Below are 7,500 nucleotides of genomic sequence, written 5' to 3' on the forward strand. Positions count from 1 at the left end.
TTTTAAAATTAAAAGAGGTGTCGATTATCTCCTTTCTCTTTATTTATATCATATATTATAAATATATTTTTTTTTTATTCGTTTTATATTCCATTTTAAGCCCCCCCCCTCCTTCTTTTCTAAATAAGAAAGGGTGTCGATTACCTTTTCATATTTACATTTTTTCTCGTTTTTCTCCATTTTTGTCCCCTTAATTCTTGTATATCTTTCATTTTATATTCCATTTTTATGAGAGGGATGTCGATTTTTTAATATAAATTTCTCTCGTTTTATATTCCGTTTTGTTTCCTTTTTTTTCTTGTATTCGCCATTTCTGTTCAATATCTGCTTGTCTGTCTGTTTGTTCGTCTATCTGTCTCACTCCCTTTCTCTTTTGCGGTATATACGTCTATCAGTTTATCTTTTAAGCTATTTATCTATTTATCTCTTTCTCTCTTTCTATATGTGTGTGTGTGTGTGTGTGTGTGTGTGTGTGTGTGTGTGTGTGTGTGTGTGTGTGTGTGTGTGTGTGTGTGTGTGTGTGTCCCTCTCCAAGTCCTCTCTCACGTACATCTTCAAAAGCTGACTACGTCTTTCTAACCGATGGTCTTTTCTGTAATTTTCATATCAGGTTTTGTTTCTCCGACTAATCAGTTTTGAAAAGTCCTCAGTCTCAGTCCACCTTTTACAAAAAAAATAATAAAAATAAAAATAAAATGAAAATGAATGAATAAATAAAATAATAGTATTTAAAAAAATAAAAATAAATAAAATAATAATAAATAAATAAATAAATAAAATAATGAAAAAAATAAAAATAAATAAATAAATAAAATAATAATAAATGAATAAATAAAAATTAATAAATAAATAAAATAATAATAAATGAATAAATAAAAATGAATAAATAAATAATATAATAATAAATAAATAAAAAAATCACGAGCCATAATATGTATATATAGAAGAGAAAAAGTTTAAATTGCAGTCTTCAGATTTTCCAAGCTGGGAAATGATCTAATAACATAAGAGGAATTCTATCGCTCCATGTTTCCAAAAATAGCAAACATTAGGAACACCTGTTATAACGCAAACCAATTTAAAGCGATTTTTCTTTCAAAAATTGTCAATCTCAGACTATATTTTTTCTCTTTACTATAAAAGCTTCGGAAAGGGGCTGGTCGATCGCGTAATGATGCTTCTCTAGGCGTTAACGAATGTAAGCAGGCGATCCTCAGCCCGTGTTACCGTTAGATTTATCGTTAGCTTTGAACGACGCGGGAAATTTGAATTTGTTTAACTTGACGCACAAATCACCAAAAGTAGAAACAAAGAAAGAATCTCTAAAGAAACTGAGGAAAACTATCCAAAGACCAGACTCTCAAAATCAAATATCTTGTGCAATTGAACAATCTGACATAAAATGCATTTAGAAGCAAATTATTTAAAGAAAATTAAAACAGAAAAGAAAACAGCAGTTTTTTTTTATTTTACATTCATGGAGTTTGATCGCAGAGGTCACATCTTAACGAAGGAGCAGAGTTATTTATGCTGTAAGGAAAAAACATGTTTCACCACTTTAAAAATTTTTTTCCTGATATGGAAACTATAATTGGCAACATTTATCTGACGTGATAAGTGTTTATTTTGGGGAGGAGATCCAACGTTCTCGACACCTCACTCTCACCCGTCCAGAAATCAACAAAGTATGGGTAAATACTTCAAAATATGGAATATCTGTATCACCTGTGAATTCATAATTATTTTGTGACCAAAAATACATGCGTTGATTTTTTTTTTTTTTTTTTTTGGGGGGGGTGAAGTTCATTATAATGCATTCAGTTTCGTTCTATTGAGAAATACGAAAGTGGTGACGAAATTGAGGGGTGTAGCTGGCTTTCGTGGCCGGACAATGTTCCAATATTTTGTGTACCGCGAACGAACGCAATTTCCTTAGTCTTCTAAATTTCTCGTCTCCTCGTTACCTTAGTTTTTTCCCGCTTACACACTTTTCCCGACTTCCTCATTCTGCTCCATTTCCTCTCTTCAACTTTCTCAGTCTCCTCAGCTTCCTCAATCCTGTATTTTTTTCTATATCATCGACTTTTTTCGATTTCTCTAGTTTTCTCTGTCTTCATAGTCTCTCCACCCTCTTAGTATATTACCTTAGTATATTTCCTTAATGGACTAAGGTCTTAAATAATTAAATAATAGTCATTAAATAATTTTGAACGATAGCATTTGGGTTTCATAGACAATGCTGCTAATTGAAAAAAATAGTGATGTTGAATTCCAATGTGTTTGAATATGTAGTTACAGAAAAAAAAAAACAATTAGTGCTATATGACCTTTGATGTCTAGCACATTTATTTGTTTTAATCATAAACCATTGCAAGCCTAACAATTTTCTAAAATGATAATAATAATATTGCAAGTGCGTGAAACATGCGATTATCAGTCATCTGAAAATCTAATTAATATTATATACAACTTTATCAAGGATTTCATATCAAGGTTTATTGTATCAATAGTTTACCTTTCTAATTTGACCTTTGTGCACTTCTTTATTAAATAACCAGTATATATAGTTTCCAAGAAGTTGATAATATTACCCAGCTATATTTTCTGCCTGACTATATTATGCATTCTAATAACGTGGCACGTAAAAGCAGAGCTGTCATGTTATGCGCTTAATATTGCTTTAAAGTCAGACACCGAGCGTATATTACCACTAAACTCACACCACAAAGAAGCCATCGGCAGAAAGCTCGGACAGGGAGTGAAATATCTTGGTATGCATCAGCTACAGAATGCCTCGTAGCGACATGAAGGAAGTGTTTTTTTTTTTTTCTCTCTTTGTTTTTTTTTTTTTTTTTTTTTTGTTCTTTTTCTTTTCTTTATTTGTTCTTTTTCTTTTTTTCTTTTCTTTATTTGTTTTGTTTTTTCTTTTTACTTTTTTCTTTTTTGTTCTTTTTTTTCTTTATTTGTTTTTTTTTTCTTTTTTCTTTTTTTTTTTTTTTTTTTTTTATTTGTTTTGTTTTTTCTTTTTTCTTTTCTTTTCCTTTTCTTTCTTTGTTTTTTTTTCTTTTTCTTTTTTCTTTTCTTATCTTTTTCTTTTATTTCTTTGTTTTGTTTTGTTTTCTTTTTTCTTTTAAGAATGGTGGAAAATAACCAAACAGTACAAACAAGCCTATCTATATTGAGGGTAATCATAACATAAATCTTTTCCATATACTTTTCCGGGAGAATTTGTTTAACAAGTCGTCCATCTTGTTTTACCCTTTCGTATTACTTATATATAAACAGACTAACAGCAAATGGTGCAAGTAGGAACATTTAATTAAACCTTTCAGACTGAAAAAAAAACTTTTAATATTCAGAATTATATAGGCAATATCATCACATCAAACTTCAGGGCACATAATCAAGTAAATATTGAAAATGTTATAATTAAACATGACTTTCATCATCTTTTTTTTCTGAAACACATTACATTAAACACGGTTTCGACTGCATGTTTCACTTGCAAAAAGGTTCTTTCATGAATTACCAATCAAGTTAAGACATATGAAGTACCAGGGATATACATGTCTGATTCAATTCTTAAGAATAGCGTTAACGATAGAGACAGACTTTAAGAAAAATATGTTCATTGGATAATTATATATATCCCTGTATTCAAAAACCGAAAGCGAGGCAGAGACAGACACAGACACAGACAGAGAGAGACAGAGACAGAGACAGGGACAGACAGACAGACAGAAAGTGAGAGAGAGGGAGGGAGGTAGAGAGAGAGAGAGAGAGAGAGAGAGAGAGAGAGAGAGAGAGAGAGATACAGAGAGAGAGATAGAGAGAGACAGAGACAGAGAGAGAGACACAGACAGACAGAGACAGGCCGACAGACAGAGAGAGAGAAGAGACCGAGCGAAAGCTGCAGGAAGCAGGTCCCAGAGAGAGAGAGAGAGAAAAAAAAAAAAGTGCACGTATACGAAAAGCATAAAAATGCACGTATACGAAAGGCAAGGAAAGAGAAATCACGAGACTGAAAAAGGCGGGGGGGGGGGGGGGAGATCTCTCCAAACCCGCAGTCAGAACCAACTGAAAAATAAAGAGGATCATGAATGCACATTTACCTCTTAGACTGATCGGCTGCCTCGTTCCCTCTATTCGTCCGTGCACTTGGGCGACGAAGGGAAGATTAATACGAAGGATTGGAGAAGTAAAAGAGAAAGGAGAAAGACCACTCTCTAAAGAGGGAAGTCTTGCAGGGAACTGAAGATCGTTATGCCGTAAAGTATATAGATTGACTGATTGACATGTATATATATATATATATATATATATATATATGTGTGTGTGTGTGTGTGTGTGTGTGTGTGTGTGTGTGTGTGTGTGTGTGTGTGTGTGTACAATATATATATATATATTTATATATACATATACATAATCATATATATATGTATATATATACACACACACACGTATGTATATATATATATATATATATATATATATATATATATATATATATATGTGTGTGTGTGTGTGTGTGTGTGTGTGTGTGTGTGTGTATATATATATGCATATGTATATTCATATATATACATACATACATATATTTATGTATATATATGTATATGTATATATATATATATATATATATATAAATTTAATTTATATTTATGTATATATATATGTATATATATATATAATTTATATTTATGTATATATATATATATATATATATATATATATATATATATATATATATATATATATATATATATATATATTACACACACACATATGTATATGCAGTGAGTGAGTGAGTGAGTGAGTGAATGTGTGTGTATGTGTGATATGTTTCCTGATGAAGATGTAATCCAAGCCGGTCAAATAAACCTCTTATATTGTCAAAGTATCTAATATCCTTCATACATTCCCTGCACTTAAATGTTGGTTTATAGCTGATCTCTAAACTGTTTGAAACGTTTTTCGTCAGATGTTCGTTAGCTCTAAGCTCCTTAGAGTCCTCACTTTGATTGGCTTTCTGATAGCTTTTAGATTTTGTTTTCTGATTTGTATAGATTTGATAATTAATTCTTCGGTAGGGGAATGTTTATCATACTGGCTTAAAATAGAAACCGTGAATGCATCAGAATTATGATTCCATTGTCTGGACATGATTGGTTAATTTTAAATTGCCCAATATTTGCCAAATCACATATAAGATTAGAAAGTACAACATCTCTTATAACTCTCTGTTACCGTAATAACTCAGGAGTCGATTTGGAAACGAGGATGCTATCTGGAAGAGGCTGTTAGGGTTGTGTGAAAGTAACAGCTCTTTCTGTAGTTAACCAAGTCATTTGACCTTGTATGATCTCTCAGTTTAACAGGTGATTACGTAACCCACGTTGAATTCGTGATGTCAAATAGGGTTGCGGGGTCTTGCCGAGAGAAAAAAATTGGTCAGTGACACCATTAAGAAAGACTTGATCTAGGATTCCTGTATACCTTGACTGAGAATCAAAGGATTGAATACGTAGTTATGAAGAGCTGGAATGGAAAGCCGGTTTACTTCGATACTGGTGATTTATATTCATAAATGTTTAGTTAAGGATATTCATGAACTGCCTTCCAATGGTAACAAAACATGACATTTTAAAGTGTCTATTGTAAAAAGTGTAAGAAAGTGTTAACCATCCTTGACCTTGTTTGCTTGCCGAATGCAGCACAGGAGGTTCTGTTTCTTCTGAGGTCATCCGTTCTGGTGCTGAAGCGGTATCCATCGGTCTATAATCATGGCGTAGAACGAGGTGGTCCTTTATGAGTCTTGGTCCTACGAAGAAAGCGACCTTGTCTTGGGCGCTAGCAGCTTTCATCTCCGGTACCTTAGCAGCCCTGGCCCTCTGCAAGGCCGGGCAGAGGTCTTCAGAGGTTGATGCTGGTGCCCGTGAGCTGGCGGGCGTGTCGTCTCCCGGTCGTGAAACTTACGGAACTTCACCAGTAAGGGCTGTTTTTTTTTTTGTGTGTGTGTGTGTGTGTGTTTGTGAGTGTGTGTGGAAAAGCATATAGCGTGGTCGCATTGACGCCTGATATAAGTCGATAGGCTTCATTTAGCTCAGAATCTACTTTTTCACATCATACGAACACTGAAACAGTATTCAGCAGTATAGTAGAGCGATGGAGCTGTCTGCGTCCGAGTCCCCTGTTTTGTGTTAGAGTTCGTGGAGAATGTCATTTCTTGAAGCGATTTTCTTTTCAACTCTATATGGCATTAGAGTTAACTCCTATATGAACTGGATTTGAGACATTTTCTGGTTCTCAGTTCTCAGTTTGCCTACTGGAAATTGAAACTTGGAAGGAACTTTTGTTCGGTTGGAAAACAAGTGTGATGCCAGTGGAAGCAGGTCATTGCCAGAATATTAGATGGTCAGCTAGCAGGAAAGGAACCACAGGACCTCCTTACTCAGAAGGTGCACAGCTACGCCTCCTCCGGTAGGGCCTCACGCGTAGTTTCAGGCTCGGGCTCCTGCTGCGTCCTGTGGTGGTAACCTGTATCCTGAAGCCTGTTAATGGTCGTCATATCGGCAACCGTGGTCCTTCTGCAGGCTTTGTGAGAGCTGTTGTCCGCTTGGCCAACTAAGGTGGAAAGGAAGAACTAGCAACCAGTTATTCTAAAGGATTTGCCTTTGTGCCATTTCAACCTGGAGCGGCAATGTGGAGCATATCCATCATGCTAAACTTCAGTCACGAAAATGGTTAAAACCTTGGTAAATCCAAATCAGATTAAGATATTTGCATGGCCGGAGCTTTCATGCCGTAATAATCTAAGGGGGATATTTTTCAGACATCATCATAAAGCAGGGGATCTGACTCAAATCCCTAACACAATACATAACAGGGCATTTCACGTCCCCGGACACAGTGCAGTATGATGTAACATTCCGCGTACACAACAGAGTACAGCATATAACAACAGAGCATTTACGTACCTTAAAACAGCACAACACATCACATATCCCTAGACATAGTGCAGCACATAACACTTGAAGTCCCCTAACACAGCGACAACCTAACACAACACAATAAATATTTTATCACATCCCATTCTGATATGTAACTTCATTTGGTCACTTCCCTTACCACTGCATATTTCACTTTAGTTCACGTCACCTAACACTGTCTGGCTATGGGTGACATTTCACTTCTATTCACTCAATACCAATGATGTAATACATTTCACTCAACAATCGACTCAACAGTCACACACACACACACACACACACACACACACACACACACACACACACACACACACACACACACACACACACACACACACACACATACACACATACACATACACACACACAAACAAACACACACACACACACACAAACAGATACACACACACACACACAAACACACACATAACGACTTAAAAAATATATCTTATTTCGAATGGACAGGCAGAAGGATGAACACGTATACACTGTGAATGGGTTTATGTGTGAA

The sequence above is a fragment of the Penaeus vannamei genome, chromosome 9 (assembly GCF_042767895.1).
Source record: "Penaeus vannamei isolate JL-2024 chromosome 9, ASM4276789v1, whole genome shotgun sequence".
NCBI classification, from domain to species: Eukaryota; Metazoa; Arthropoda; class Malacostraca; order Decapoda; family Penaeidae; genus Penaeus; species Penaeus vannamei.